Source organism: Coregonus lavaretus (genome assembly GCF_964263955.1).
Source record: "Coregonus lavaretus genome assembly, chromosome: 15".
NCBI lineage: Eukaryota > Metazoa > Chordata > Actinopteri > Salmoniformes > Salmonidae > Coregonus > Coregonus lavaretus.
The window spans coordinates 7849120-7865553 of NC_140002.1; positions in this window are offsets into that span (position 1 = coordinate 7849120).

Below are 16434 nucleotides of genomic sequence, written 5' to 3' on the forward strand. Positions count from 1 at the left end.
ATTGCTGAGGTGGACCAATCAGTGGACATTCCTCTGTATTGCACCACCTGTTTCTGGTTTTTCACTTACACCTCCCATTGTTTCAGTGAGAATTTCAGACATGGAAATGTCCTTTTTCACTTTTTTCTCCAGTGGATTTTTAATTGGTGTCTGAGGTAAAGAGGTTGCAAGGATCTCGTCCTGGTCCGTCTTGTTCTTTCTCTTGCTTGAGCTCGCGGCATCTTGTGTATCCATGCTGCTCTGGCTCTCGTTGTAGCTAGATGGATATCTGCTGTCTTCTGTGAGGCTTGGATATTCCGTCTTCTGTTGTCTATCTGTCGTGTTCTTCCCATTCAACTTGACAAAAACTAACTCTAAACTTGCCATATGTAGCTAAAACCAGTTATAGTTAGTTTCTTGCTACATTGATAGCCAATATTAGACTGTTAACCACCTAACCCTCAAAGTTGCTTGGACAAGTGAGAAAACACTCCCTCTCACAGCGACGCCATCTCGGCCTCCTTCAGACTTGCTTTCTAATTTGAAGCGCTTTGTGCACGTCACGCCATTGACGCTCGAGGCCCTCTGTTTTCTCTCGGTCACAACCGTGCATTCTAATTCCAGCGTGCATACTCTAGTAAAATAATGCTTTTCGTTTGATTTGGGCTTTAGTGTGTCGGGATCCTTCTCCTGAACAGCATTCACTGCAGGCTGTGGGACATCCACTACCATCTCATCTCTACTCACTCCTTCAGCTATTTTCACTGCCTCCACGTAGGAGACCTGCTAGATAGCCCTGATCCTAGCTACTGCGACCTCCATCTTAGGGCACTCCGGGAACGTCATTCCCATCACAATTACAGCAACGCGCTTCAGACTCTTCAACTAGGTGATATTTATTCATTCGACAAACACTTTCCAAGTGCCCAAACGTTTTACAAATCTCACATACCCAAGTTTTACATAAGTCGGGAGAACCATTTAATCAAGACAGTAAAACTGATAGGCTTTCCTCCTATCATTCGGGTCAAGCGACGTGCGTCTACCACCCCTGGCATGTTATCCCTAAACCACACAGCCTCTATGTCCAACAAGACGCCAGCAATGACACATTTTACCGGTGCCCTACTCTGAAAATCATAGCTTTCCACATCATACGTTGATAGCTTGTAGAGCCACACAGAGCTTTCTCTTTTTGACATCATACCGCTCCTGGTCACTCGGACCATTTCCACTTTTCCCAGTCGTCCTTCAACATCTTCCAGACCGCAAACGGGTCACCCAAAAAACCATCCTTGCTCGTGAATCTCACTCCAACCATAACCTGCTGTTCATTTCCAACTTTAGCCCTTTTTACTCCACCCTTCTTCACCATCGTCCACTCATTCTCAGCAACTTTACTCACGCCAACAGAATCGCACAATGCTTCCGCCATTGCTTCTAAACCCGCGACCCATGAAGGAAGCTTCTTCTTCGGTGGGTTTTAACAGTGTCACGTCTCCTCCCGTTGCTCTCCTCCGGCGCTCTGATTCGCGGGTCTACTGAGCCACCGGTCTGAGCGCACCACCTCGGCAACACAGGAATGGAAACCCAACGCACCCTAATCAACTCCAGCGCACCTGCACCTCATCATCACCACTATATAGCCCTGGACTGTTCAGTCATTGTTGTGTGTAATTGTTAGTGTCTTGTCATTTACTCGCTCTTTGTTATTCTCTTTCTCATTGTTAAGTAAACCTTTACCTTGTTGATTCCTGCGTCTGCCTCTTCGTATCCTCAGTACTCCTCACAAACAGCAGTTGACATCCAATATGTTGCATTACCGCCCCCAACTGGACTATAGTATAAATCCATTATACTTTGTGATAGAAATATTGTAAATAATACACCCTTCCAACTAACCCTACACTCATTAAAAACCCAGTACCCCATTCCACTACTTTGACCCTATCTGCTCCTGCACCATGCCAACGGCCTGGGAGGATGGGACACCACCACACAACACACCTTGTAACTCTTCTGAAGTCAAATCTTGTACACACAAGTACTTCTCTGCAGCTGCCACCACAACATATATTTTCTGTGATTTATGTTCCATTTCTGCAGTACAGTTGATAACCATTGCTATAAACGCTAAGAAGCCAACCTTACTGAAGCATATATCACTTGTTGGCCTATCCCTCTGTGCTGGCACAGATCTACTACTCACAGGGATCCCTCACCCTTGACCCATCCTCCTCTACTTTCTTCACTGCCTCGGCATACGACACCTTCTGCACTACTCTGACTCTGGCCACCTCAACCTGCCTCTCTCGCTCCGGACGATTCCGATCCCCAGCAATATGGGCACCCCTACAGTTTACACAGACAACTTTTTCCACAGAAACTACACAATCTTCTGTCCCATGCCCTTCTGATCACTTCCCACATCTTGGAATCTCTCTCCTACACACTGCTGCTACATGATCATAAACGTGGCACCTGAATCACTGCAGTGGATTCGGCACAAAAGCTCTAACAGGATAACTGATATACCCTAACATGACTTTGTCAGGTAAAGACTCTGATTCAAAAGGACAGACTGTGACACCTCTGTTTCAACACGCTGCCCAGCACAAAGCTTGTGTGAAAGTCCTGTACCAGTATTGAATAAAGTGCCATCCTGTGGCTGAAGATAGAACAACATTCTCCAAATGTCTGTGCAGTACAGTCGTGGTCAAAAGTTTTGAGAATGATACAAATACTAATTTTCACAAAGTCTGCTGCCTCAGTTTTGATGATGGCAATTTGTATATACTCCAGAATGTCATGATGAGTGATCAGATGAATTGCAATGAATTGCAAAGTCCCATGAAAATGAACTTAATCCCAAATTTCCACTGCATTTCAGCCCTGCCACAAAAGGACCAGCTGCCATCATGTCAGTGATTCTCTCGTTAACACAGGTGAGAGTGTTGATGAGGACAAGGCTGGAGATCACTCTGTCATGCTGATTGAGTTAGAATAACAGACTGGAAGCATTAAAAGGAGGGTGGTGCTTGAAATCATTGTTCTTCCTCTGTTAACCATGGTTACCTGCAAGGAAACATGTGCCGTCATCATTGCTTTGCACAAAAAGGGCTTCACAGGCAATGATATTGCTGCTAGTAAGATTGCACCTAAATCAACCATTTATCGGATCATCAAGAACTTCAAGGAGAGAGGTTCAATTGTTGTGAAGAAGGCGTCAGGGCGTCCAAGAAAGTCCAGCAAGCGCCAGGACCGTCTCCTAAAGTTGATTCAGCTGCGGGTTCGGGGCACCACCAGTGCAGAGCTTGCTCAGGAATGGCAGCAGGCAGGTGTGAGTACATCTGCACGCACAGTGAGGCGAAGACTTTTGGAGGATGGCCTGGTGTCAAGAAGGGCAGCAAAGAAGCCACTTCTCTCCAGGAAAAACATAAAGGACAGACTGATATTCTGCAAAAGGTACAGGGATTGGACTGGGGTAAAGTCATTTTCTCTGATTAATCCCCTTTCTGATTGTTTGGGGTATCCGGAAAACACCTTGTCCAGAGAAGACAAGGTGAGCGCTACCATCAGTCCTGTGTCATGCCAACAGTAAAGCATCCTGAGACCATTCATGTGTGGGGTTGCTTCTCAGCCAAGGGAGTGGGCTCACTCACAATTTTGCCTAAGAACACAGCCATGAATAAAGAATGGTACCAACACATCATCCAAGAACCGTTTGGTGATGACCAATGCCTTTTCCAGCATGATGGAGCACCTTGCCATAAGGCAAAAGTGATAACTAAGTGGCTCGGGAAAAAAACATCAATATTTTAGGTCCATGGCCAGGAAACTCCCCAGACCTTAATCCCATTGAGAACTTGTGGTCGATCCTCAAGAGGCGGGTAGACAAACAAAAACCCACAAATTCTGACAAACTCCAAGCATTGATTATGCAAGAATGGGCTGCCATCAGTCAGGATGTGGCCCAGAAGTTAATTGACAGCATGCCAGGGTGGATTGCAGACGTCTTGAAAAAGAAGGGTCAACACTGCAAATATTGACTCTTTGCATAAACTTAATGTAATTGTCAATAAAAGCCTTTGACACTTATGGAATGCTTGTAATTATACTTCAGTATACCATAGTAACATCTGACAAAAATATCTCATAACACTGAAGCAGCGAACTTTGTGAAGACCAATACTTGTGTCATTCTCAAAACGTTTCACCACGACTGTAGGCTACTGCTGGTACTGAGGGATTTTTTTATTTTGTGTACAAAAATACCTTGCTTTAATTCTAGTTGTTTTCCTTTCGGCATTATATATATTGCGACCATTTGCTATCCATGTTTTTCAGATATATAGGGGGTAGGGATTTCTGGACACGGTCACAGACTTCCTGTAGCCTTTGCTAATAAGTCTGGACTTTTTTGGCACATGATGTAGCACACTTGCCCTGACATTGCAGGGTTATAGGTTCAACCCTGAATTTAGCTGCTCCCACTCTATTCGAACAGTCGGGATTTATCCAATTCAACTCTGCAATGCAATTAGTAAGTTAATTGTGAGTTAGGGATATGAATGGAGTGGAAATTAGCTGACTTTGTGATCTGTAAGGTAAGTAACTTTAATGTGTCAAGCAGATTACACGTTTTCTTTGCTATTTCCAAAACGTAGCAACATTTAAGACATGGATTTCATGTTGTAATGTTAACAAAGTACACAAAAGTTGTTTGAACTAATCTTTTCATTTTATTAGCTAAACAAAACTTGTTTACACAGCGAAATTGTAGAGGAAATCAGCCTTGTTTGCATAGCGATGATGAAAATAACGTACTTTAGGCTGTAATGATCTCCAAAATTTTTATAATTAGGTCATCACTCCGTTTATATAGCAACGGACTCTAATAGTGTATCGAATCCCATTGTGACGCGGGGGGACACTTTTTGGCTGGGGGACATTGTTTGGCATGACAGGGCACATAGGAATTGTGACGTTCTAATTTGTTGTGGCAAGAGAAACATCACGTCTGAGTATCAACAGAAAGTAGGAGAATGTTTGGAGGTTGGATTAAGATTTTTTGAAAATGAAACAAATATTATTTGTTATGCAACATACCTGGTATAATAATCTATGCCTTCTAAAGCATACTGTTTATGAAGTATACAGTGGTGACCCGTCATTCAGGGCAGGTGGGACAGAGCCCTACCTGTTTTGAGCCCCACCTGTTTAGCTTTAAAAACAACAAAGAAAACGTGTTTTGCATGTTATTTTGGCATTAATATGTGTCACATATAAGTTTGCAAACAATGTAAAAAAATATATAATTGAGTTAATAAAGCCGCATACAAACATCGTCTCTTTTTTGCTTTCTTGAGTAAGGCAGCTCAATGATTTCTGTGGTGGTGGAGCAGCCAGCGGAAAATACGGAGCATAGGGGTTGGTAATGTTCTCTAGTTGCGCCGTGATTGGCTAAGTGTTCTGTCACTCATGGGGACACTACCTCACCGCAAAATCTACAGGTAGAGCTAAAAAATTCAAGCCCCTTGGGTGCTGCCATAGAGTTACATTAGAAGTGCCCATCCAAGAAGGCTCAAGGTCATTGGCCACAGATAAAATGACGTCATATCACATATCTACAGTAGCTTTGATTGGACTGATCATGTCAACATCATACTTTCAAAATCTTAGCTAGCAAGCTAGCAGTCATCATCATGAATCAAGTCTACAATCTACTGGCAAATCATTTTCAATCCTTGTCATATAAAGATAAATAATGAAGAGAAATTATAGATAAAACATATTGGTGCTCATCGGCCATTGGACATAAATATTACACAAGTTGGAAATTGCAAATTCAACAATGAGTGGTTGGGAAGGAATCAGTGGCTAACTGCAAACACTGACAAGCAATCACTAGCTTTTCCAAGCTTAAAAGGATAAACATTCAACATTGGCCATGCTGTCAATCCAGCATGACTTCTGCCACGCATAAAACAACTGGAAACTTAGAACTGGGAAATCTCAGACTTCAGTGAGTTCAAGACAACTGGGAACTCTGGGAAAATACGTTTTGAACAGTCATCCAACTCGGAATTGCAAGTTGGGAACTCTGGCCTCTTTCTAGAGCTCCGACCTGAAGATCACTGACGTCATCATGATTCGACCTTGTTTTTTTTTTTGTTCCCAGTTGTCTTGAAAGCACCATAAATCCAGAGAATGTCAGACTTCGATGACAGTTTGATGACAAAATTTGCCAACAATGACCGCTGCGCTTCCTTCCGGTTCAAGTGAGCACAGCACAACAAGGTCAGTCCAAAAATGTATTGTATGCTGCTGCATAAATGATGTAATCTGCCAGGGAGATATGTATTCTGTAACTAAGAAAGTAATACTAAGTGTGTAGTAAGCTGTTAGTAGCCCATGTGCCTCACCCTAATAATTGAGTCAATTTTCCCCTCATAATTTAGCCTACTGTTCTGACTTGGTGGTGCACATGTAGCCTATAGCCTGTTTTAGAGAAATGTCATTGAATATTGTAAGAGTTTTCATTGTCTGCTTATATGCCCTCTTTATTTATCCTACAGTTCTGACTTGGTGTACAGGAAGAATACTGTAGGAACGGCTCATGTTCTGAATTCTGACGCTGTACATTTCAAAAGTGCTGAACAAATAGTTATATTGACTACATCCGTCCTAGCTCGCTCGTTAATGTCTTAATCGAAATTACGGCTTGCCTCTTATCCGCTCATTGTCCCCTTATGCCATAGTTTGTACATCTCAATTGTCAGTAGAAACCACATTTGTTTAAGCAAGTCAGCCATATCAGCTATGTTTTTTTAAAAGGCAGTAAATGAGGTTGAATGAACTGTTTCGCTGCCAGACAAGGCTTCGCTGATAGCCAGATGCAGTAGTGGTAAGGTGTTGGGACTGCTGTTGGGACTCTGCTGTTGGGACAGCTTTATGTAGGCCCTAACAGATTGTGGGCACCGTTTGTCACTGTTATAGTGCAATTAATGTATTGTTTAATGTTGTGTTGTGTTGTGCAGTGGCTTTGCTGGCATGCATCAAAAAACATATTTTGGGAGTTTGCCCCCCCAAGATTTACATGCTAAAATCGCCACTGGACGTACATCACTCCTTTACCCCTTTGACAGAGAAACACCAGATACAGTAAGAAGCTATAATCTTCTTTGTCACTTGACACTACAGAGAGAAAGATACTATAAATGAACATTGTGATTTATCAAAAATAAAATATGACATCCTCCCAACTCAAAAGTACCCCAGGCTACTTGCCCATAAAAATAAAGGCCTTTTTTCAAAGGCAGGGTTGAATAGAAAACCTCCAAGAACATACTGACACCTCTTTGGCTTCCTCTTCATGTAACCAGGGGCCCTTTTTCTTTACAGACATGCCTGGAACAAGATCAGAGAGAAATACTTTACGCTCTCCCATCATTTCTAAGGAGGGAGCCGTTGGGGGCTTGTTTTGACACAAAGTCATTGATATGCTGTAAGATTCCAGGGGCATGCAAGCCAAAAAGGTGTTTCACAGACCACACTACCTGACTCTGTCTATATGAACAGGTTGGGACAACACCCTGACAAGTATGAATGGAACAAGATGGGATGGGGGCAAAAGTGTAATAAAACATGTGTAGGACTTGTATTGCTGAGTAGGCCTAGTGGTTACCCCTTAATTTGTAATTCACCATGTAGAGATATTTTAACACAACCATTCACGAGGTGAAAGTACAATGCACTACTGCTCTCTCACATCTTCCTGAGAAAGTAAAAAATAACAGAAGGAATCATCAACCACAAATAAGTGGCAAGCACCAAAATGACAATCACAAAATGGTATAACCTTTGATTACAGATGGATAAACTATCTACTAATAATGAACAGCTTATAAACTACTTATACCCTTTATAAATCCTTATATTGTAAGTATACCCCAAAATGTGAAGTGTTACAAACTTCGCCCATCCTCCCCCTATTATCTATGCAGTGTCAAGTATTGTAAATGACTTGCAGTGGAAAGTGCTGTAAGGGATTTATCAGAGAAATGTAAAAACCCATAGAACCACCTGGAAAAAGGCTAGTCCCAGTTTAAATGCAAAGCACTGAAAAATGCTTTGTTTGCACACACCCTTACATATTGATACAGGCAGTCACACAGAGCTAAGTATACTGTATATGTAGATGTACATATGAAGAACACAATGTCCTCTGCCACTTCTGCTTCTAGGTGTGTGTGCATTCAGTACAAGGGGAAATCCCAGTGGTTGAAATATAATGAGGTGCAGAGGACATTGTGTTCTTCATATGTACAAAACTATAATTGGGATCCATTGAGACAACAGGTATCCTTTTCAGCATCATGCTTGTGATGAGCCAAGGAATTATATTACAATCTCAATCAAAATATCGGTAATCTTGGTTATGTTATATATGGGCAGCTTCCAACCCATACGAGCCCCCATTTTATAGAGTGAAATAAACCATTATGTTTATAGCCACCACATAGCGCACCCCCTCACTCAGCATGAAATATACACTGGTGCTGACATAATACACTGTTCCAAGAGGCTTGGCAACAAATCTTTTTGATGAGTCATCTAATGTATGCTTAGTCAGGAGAAAACTATAATTGGGATCCATTGAGACAACAGGTATCCTTTTCAGCATCATGCTTGTGATGAGCCAAGGAAGAAGGATTACCCCCACTCCAATATGACTGACTGGGGTTGCACCCCAAATCCCCGGTCAAAAGTAGTGAACTATATAGGTAATAGGGTGCCATTTGGTACATAATTTGAAATGCTTTTTACAACAAGGTCAATGCCTCACAAATGGGACAAGTATGAGAGAAGTACAGTTAGCTAGGCTTGTAGAGGAAAACAAATTATGACTTTAATTAATTATATACAGATGTTGATAGTCTCTTATAGTAGATCTATTCTAAATCATAATTTTTGATGCTCAGCTTATTTTACCTCAGGAGATAATAATAATAACAACATCTTCACACCTCGGTTTAAAACATTGCACACTTTTGAATCACAGTTTTTTGTTTGAGGCCTGTACCATATCATTATACAATACTGCAGAGTGCTGAAGATCTCTATAGGGCGCAGAAGGTAAAACACCGAAATCCAGAGTTTATTCAGTGTACAAGAATAAAGCGCAGCAAGCGTCAAAACGAAACTAGCACAAGGGAAAGATCCACCTTGCTACTCACTCTCACAATGAACAATCACTCACAAAGGACAAGGGGGCAGAGGGAACACTTATACACAGACTAATGAGGGAATGAGTACCAGGTGTGTGTGATTGACAGGACAAGGCAAGACAAATGGAGTGATGATAAATGGAGCGGTAGTGGCTAGTAAGCCGGTGATGACGAACGCCGAAACCTGCCCGAGCAAGGAGGAGGGGCAGCCTCGGCTGAATTCGTGACAGTACCCCACCTTGACGCGCAGCTCCAGCAGCGTGCCGACACCGGCCTTGGGGACGGCCAGGAGGACGCGGAGCAGGGCGAGTCGGATGGCGACGATGGAAGTCCCTCAACAGAGAGGGATTGAGGATATCCCTCACCGGGACCCAGCACCGTTCCTCCGGACCGTACCATTCCCACTCCACGAGGTACTGAAGGTCCCCCACCCGGCGCCTCGAATCCAGTATGGAACGGACAGAGTACGCCAGCGCCCCCTCGAAGTCCAAAGGAGGTGGAGGGACCTCCCGCACCTCAGACTCCTGGAGCGGACCAGCCACCACCGGCCTGAGGAGAGACACATGAAACGAGGGGTTAATACGGTATTCAGCTGTGAGTAATAACCTATATGTGACCTCGTTGATTCTCCTCAGGACTTTGAACGGCCCTACAAACCACTAGCTCAGGCGGAGGGGCAGATTCCGGGTCGAGAGCCAGACCCGATCCCCCGGTACAAAGACAGGGGCCTCACTGCGGTGACGGTCAGCGTTGGCCTTCTGACGACGCACAGCGCGTTGGAGGTGAACATGGGCAGCGTTCCACGTCTCCTCCGCACGCCGAAACCAGTCATCCACAAAAAAAAAAATCTACACTCAAATGAGACCATGGTCATTGTGGAACTGGTAAAGGTTTTAACTTACATTACATTACATTTACGCTTACCCGCTGGTAGGTGCCTAGGTGCCTTACTCTGGGCACACACCGAGCAGGAGGAGACATACACCCTCACGTCCTTAGCCAAGGTAGGCCACCAGTACTTTTCGGTCAGGCAGCGCACTGTACGACCGATACCTGGGTGACGTGTGTGCCCAGTAGATCAGACGATCACGGATAAGCGCAGGCACGTACTGCAGCCCAGCTGGACACTGCGGTGGAGATGGATCTGTGCGTAATGCAGCCGGGACAGTGCGTCTGCCTTCACGTTCTTCGTACCCGGAATGTATGACAGTGTGAAATCAAACCGGGTGAAGAATAGGGCCCACCTGGCCTGGCGAGGGTTCAGCCTCCTCACTGCCCGGATGTACTCCAGGTTACAGTGGTCCGTCCAGACGAAGAATGGGTGTTTCGCCCCCTCGAGCCAATGTCTCCACATGGTCAGAGCTCGGACAACAGCCAACAGCTCCTGATCACCAACGCCGTAGTTCTGCTCCCCCCCGGGTTGAGCTTCTTTGAGAAGAACGCAGGGGCGGAGCTTGGGTGGCGTGCCCGAGCGTTGAGACAGGACTGCTCCCATCCCAACCTCGGACGCATCCACCTCCACTACGAACGGTAGTGATGGATCGGGGTGGGCCAGTACCGGGGCCGAGGTGAACAGTTCGCTCAGGTTACTGAAGGCCCTGTCAGCCTCAGCAGACCAGCGGAGCCGGGACGGCCCACCCTTCAACAGAGATGTAATGGGAGCTGCGACCTTGCCAAAGCCCCGGATAAAGTATGAAAATGTATGCCCTCACTAACTGTAAGTCGCTCTGGATAAGAGCGTCTGCTAAATGACTAAAATGTAAAATGTAAAATAAACCTCAGATAATAGTTGGAAAAGCCAAGGAAGCGCTGCACCTCCTTTACCGTGGTTGGAGTCGGCCAATTACGCACGGCTGCAATGCGGTCGCCCTCCATCTCCACATCTGTGGTAGAAACGCGGTATCCGAGGAAGGAGACGGACTGCTGGAAAAACATACACTTTTCTGCCTTAGCATGAAGGTCATTTTCCAACAGTCGGGCCAGTACTTTGCGAACCAGGGACACATGCTCGGCGCGCGTAGCGGAATACACCAAGATGTCATCGATGTAGACCACTACACCGCGACCAAGCATGTCCCGAAACACCTCGTTCACAAAGGATTGGAAGACTGAGGGAGCATTCAAACCATAGGGCATCACCAGGTATTCATAATGCCCCGTGGTTGTGCTGAATGCTGTCTTCCACTCATCTCCCTCTCGGATTGCTTTATTCTTGGAGAAAACTTGTGCCAGATCATGGTATTCGGGGGGAATGCGCACCGTCTGGACTTTCCACCGTGGTTGCACCAACGGAAACACCCAGACACCTACCCTGACACTCTTGCGACCACCCCGTGAGAATCCTCTGCGGCCATGAGAAAGTGGGGTTGTGGAGTGCTAGCCACGGAATACCTAACACCACAGGGAAAGCAGGAGACTCAATGATGGAAAAAGTGACCTACTCACAATGTGTCTCCTGTGTGATCATGGTGACTGGTACCGTGACTTCCTTTATCAACCCAGACCGTAATGGTCGACTATCAAGTGCTCTGATGGGGCGTGGAATGGATAGGGGAACTAATGAAATGCCCTTGCGGCGTGCGAAATGTTATCCATAAAGTTCCCAGCTGCGCCTGAATCTACTAGCGCCTTACACTTGGGAACTCTCATGTAATCAGGGAAGTATATGGGTATGGTATAGTGCGCAGCAGAGGGCTCTGAACAAGTGTGGGTGCTCAATACCTGGGGTGATGCGAGAGTGCCCTGCCGGCCGCCTCCTGACCCAAAAGAGCGCTGACGACAACGTGTGGTGGAATGTCCCTTTGTGCCATCCGATTGGCACTGGCGCTGTCGTCTTCCGCTCTCTCGGTGCACGGTACCACCCAGCTCCATGAGCTCTGGATCCACGTTGGTCGGGGCGGGAACGGGTAGACCTCCTCCAGGACGTCCTCTGGTTGCCAGCAGGTTATCCAGACTATTGGCTATGTCCACCAGTTCGGTAAAAGACAAACTGGTGTCACGGCAGGCTAGCTCCCGTCGGACGTCCTCCCGTAGATGGCACCGGAACTGGTTGATCAGGGCCCGCTCATTCCACCCGGATCCTGCTGCCAGAATCCGGAACTCCAGCGAGAACTCCTGTACTGTCCTCGTCCCCTGCCTCAAGTGGACCAGATGCTCACCCGCCTCTCGACCCTCGGGCGGGTGATCGAAAACCGCCCGAAATAGGCGGGCGAACTCCCTGTAGTCCTCCAACGCGGCTCCTCCTTCTCTCCAAACTGCGTTGGCCCACTCCAGGGCTTTCCCCGAGAGGCAGGAAATGAGGACGGACACCTGCTCTCGATCTGATGGCGCCGGCCTGACACTGGAGCAGTACAGCTCCAGTTGGAGAAGGAATCCCTGACAGAGCCGGCGTCCCATCGAACGCCCGTGGTCGAGATATCTGGATCCCTCCGGGTGCTGTGATGTAGGTGGCTGGATCCGGTTGGCCAGCTGGTCTCGACGGATCGGTTCCTCTTCTCTCCAGGCGTTGGACGACCTGAAGAACCCGATCCATCGCTTTCCCCAAGCTGGCCAGCATAGTGGAATGTTCCTGGACCCTTGCCACTATTCCAGGCATGCACTCCTCTCCTGCTGACTCCATAGAGGTGAGTGATTCTGTGATGAGGTGTGAATGACGGAGTCAGGCGCAGGAGGTAAAACACCGAAATCCAGAGTTTATTCAGTGTACAAGAATAAAGCGCTGCAAGCGTCAAAACGAAACTAGCACAAGGGAAAAATCCACCTTGACTCACAAAGGACAAGGGGGCAGAGGGAACACTTATACACAGACTAATGAGGGAATGAGTACCAGGTGTGTGTGATTGACAAGACAAGACAAGACAAATGGAGTGATGATAAATGGAGCAGTAGTGGCTACATTTTTACATTTTAGTCATTTAGCAGACGCTCTTATCCAGAGCGACTTACAGTTAGTGAGTGCATACATTATATATATTTTTCATACTGGCCCCCTGTGGGAATCGAACCCATAGCCCTGGCGTTGCAAACGCCATGCTCTACCAACATCCCTGCCGGCCATTCCCTCCCCTACCCTGGACGACACTGGGCTAATTGTGCGCCGCCCCATGGGTCTCCCGGTCGCGGCCGGTTACGACAGAGCCTGGATTCAGACCAGGATCTCTAGTGGCACAGCTAGCACTGCGATGCAGTGCCTTAGACCACTGCGCCACTCGGGATGACAACGTGTAAGCCGCTAGTAAGCCGGTGACGACGAACGCCGAAACCTGCCCGAGCAAGGAGGAGGGGAAGCCTCGGCTGAATTCGTGATAAGAGCTGTAATCAATGAAATAGCCTAGATAATTTTAGGAGTCGAGAGTCTAGACCATAATGAACCTCATTTGATGTATAGCTTCTCTTTCTGCAGGTGTTTCAGTCTGCCACTCTCCCAGGTTTGTCAGACTGAAAATGACCCTAAATAATTTCTGAATTACCAGAATTGGCATGTAATTGGCACCAAGTCTACACTCCCGACAAGTAGGTTGTTGCAATATTAACCATCAGGAGATACTGTGGCATTGATGTAGGTACAGTTGAAGTCGGAAGTTTACATATACGTAGGTTGGAGTCATTAAAACTCATTTTTCAACCACTCCACAAATTTCTTGTTAACAAACTATAGTTTTGGCAAGTCAGTTAGGACATCTACTTTGTGCATGACACAAGTAATTTTTCCAACAATTGTTTACAGACAGATTATTTCACTTATAATTCACTGTATCACAATTCCAGTGGGTCAGAAGTTTACATACACTAAATTGACTGTGCCTTTAAACAGCTTGGGAAATTCCAGAAAATGATGTCATGGCTTTAGAAGCTTCTGATAGCTAATTGACATCATTTGAGTCAATTGGAGGTGTACCTGTGGATGTATTTCAAGGCCTACCTTCAAACTCAGTGCATCTTTGCTTGACATCATGGGGAAATCAAAAGAAATCAGCCAAGACCTCAGAAAAAACATTGTAGACCTCCACAAGTCTGGTTCATCCTTGGGAGCAATTTCCAAACGCCTGAAGGTACCACGTTCATCTGTACAAACAATAGTACGAAAGTATAAACACCATGGGACGACGCAACAGGTACAAAAGTATCTATATCCACAGTAAAATGAGTCCTATATTAACATAACCTGAAAGGCTGCTCAGCAAGGAAGAAGCCACTGCTCTAAAACCGCCATAAAAAAGCCAGACTACGGTTTGCAACTGCACATGGGGACAAAGATCATACTTTTTGGAGAAATGTCCTCTGGTCTGATGAAACAAAAATATAACTGTTTGGCCATAATGACCATCGTTATGTTTGGAGGAAAAATGGGGTTGCTTGCAAGCCGAAGAACACCATCTCAACCGTGAAGCACGGGGGTGGCAGCATCATGCTGTGGGGGTGCTTTGATGCAGGGGGGACTGGTGCACTTCACAAAATAGATGGCATCATGAGGAAGGAAAATTATGTGGATATATTGAAGCAACATCTCAAGACATCAGTCAGGAAGTTAAAGCTTGGTCGCAAATGGGTCTTCCAAATGGACAATGACCCCAAGCATACTTCCAAAGTTGTGGCAAAATGGCTTAAGGACAACAAAGTCAAGGTATTGGAGTGGCCATCACAAAGCCCTGACCTCAATCCTATAGAACATTTGTGGGCAGAACTGAAAAAGTGTGTGCGAGCAAGGAGGCCAACAAACCTGACTCAGTTACACCAGCTCTGTCAGGAGGAATGGGCCAAAATTCACCCAACTTATTGTGGGAAGCTTGTGGAAGGCTACCCGAAACGTTTGACCCAAGTTAAACAATTTAAAGGCAATGCTACCAAATACTAATTGAGTGTATGTAAACGTCTGACCCGGGAATGTGATGAAAGAAATAAAAGCTGAAATAAATAATTCTCTCTACTATTATTCTGACATTTCACATTCTTAAAGTAAAGTGGTCATCCTAACTGACCTAAGACAGGGAATTTCTACTAGGATTAAATGTCAGGAATTGTGAAAAACTTAATTTAAATGTATTTGGCTAAGGTGTATATAAACTTCCAACTTCAACTGTAGGTGACATGTGGATGCCCTGGCCTGATCAAAAGACTATTGGAAGCCACAATCAAACCCAAAGGATAGGCCTTGAGTGAAAGAGAACGACAACTTACACTAACCACAGGGTCTTCTAAAGAGAGGATCCCAATTTTTAAAAACAAAATTATTTAACCTTCATTTAACTAAATAAGTGAATTGAGAACCAATTCTCATTTACAATAACGACTAGGCCAAGAGGCATAACATTGCAACAGTGAACAGGACGACACACAATATCACTAAAAATGAATAAAACACACTATCCAGAGGAAAGGTACAAATCAGTGGAGGCTGCTGAGGGGAGGACGGCTCATAATAATGTCTGGAACAGAAACAAATGGAATGGCATCAAACACTTGGAAACCATGTGTTTGATGTATTTGATACCATTCCACAGATTCCACTCCAGCCAATACCACGAGCCCGTCCTCCCCAATTAAGATGCCACCAACCTCCTGTGGTACAAATTCATCAAATATACAACAATAAGAAATATTCATAGTGTGTTAGAGCAGAAAAGTTCAAGGCAACACAGCAGACTTAATGATCAGCAGGTACATTGATCAGATAGCAGCTCAGTTAATATATATTTTTGAAGGAGTCTGGTGGGATGAATGTGAGTGAGGGTCTTTTGCAGCTTGTTCCAGTCGTTGGCGGCAGAAAAACTGAAATGAACGAAGGCCAAAGCAAGTGCTGGCTTTGGAATGACCTGAGTGATACATCTACCAGAGCACAGGTTGCTATTGGTAGTGGAGATGTTGAGGAGTGAGCTGAGGGTGAGGGGGGACTTGCTTATGAGGGTCTTGTATATAAATTAGCACCCTTTTCCCTTTAAATTGCACAACTTTTGACTAGAGCCCTATGGGCCCAAGTCCAAAGTAGTGCACTACATAGGGAAAAGGGTACGTGCCATTTTGGGATGTACACAAGATATATTGCAGCATGGCTGAATATCTGCTAAATAAATGATGAGTCCAGTAGATAGTAAATTAACGGAGCATTCAATCAAACGGCCATGGAGAGGCATTGCATGTTTTTTCAAGGCACTTGCGGTGTGAGGCAGGAAGGCTGCTACAGCACATTTGAATCTGTGCCAGAAAAATCCAGCATCCTTCACAGCCT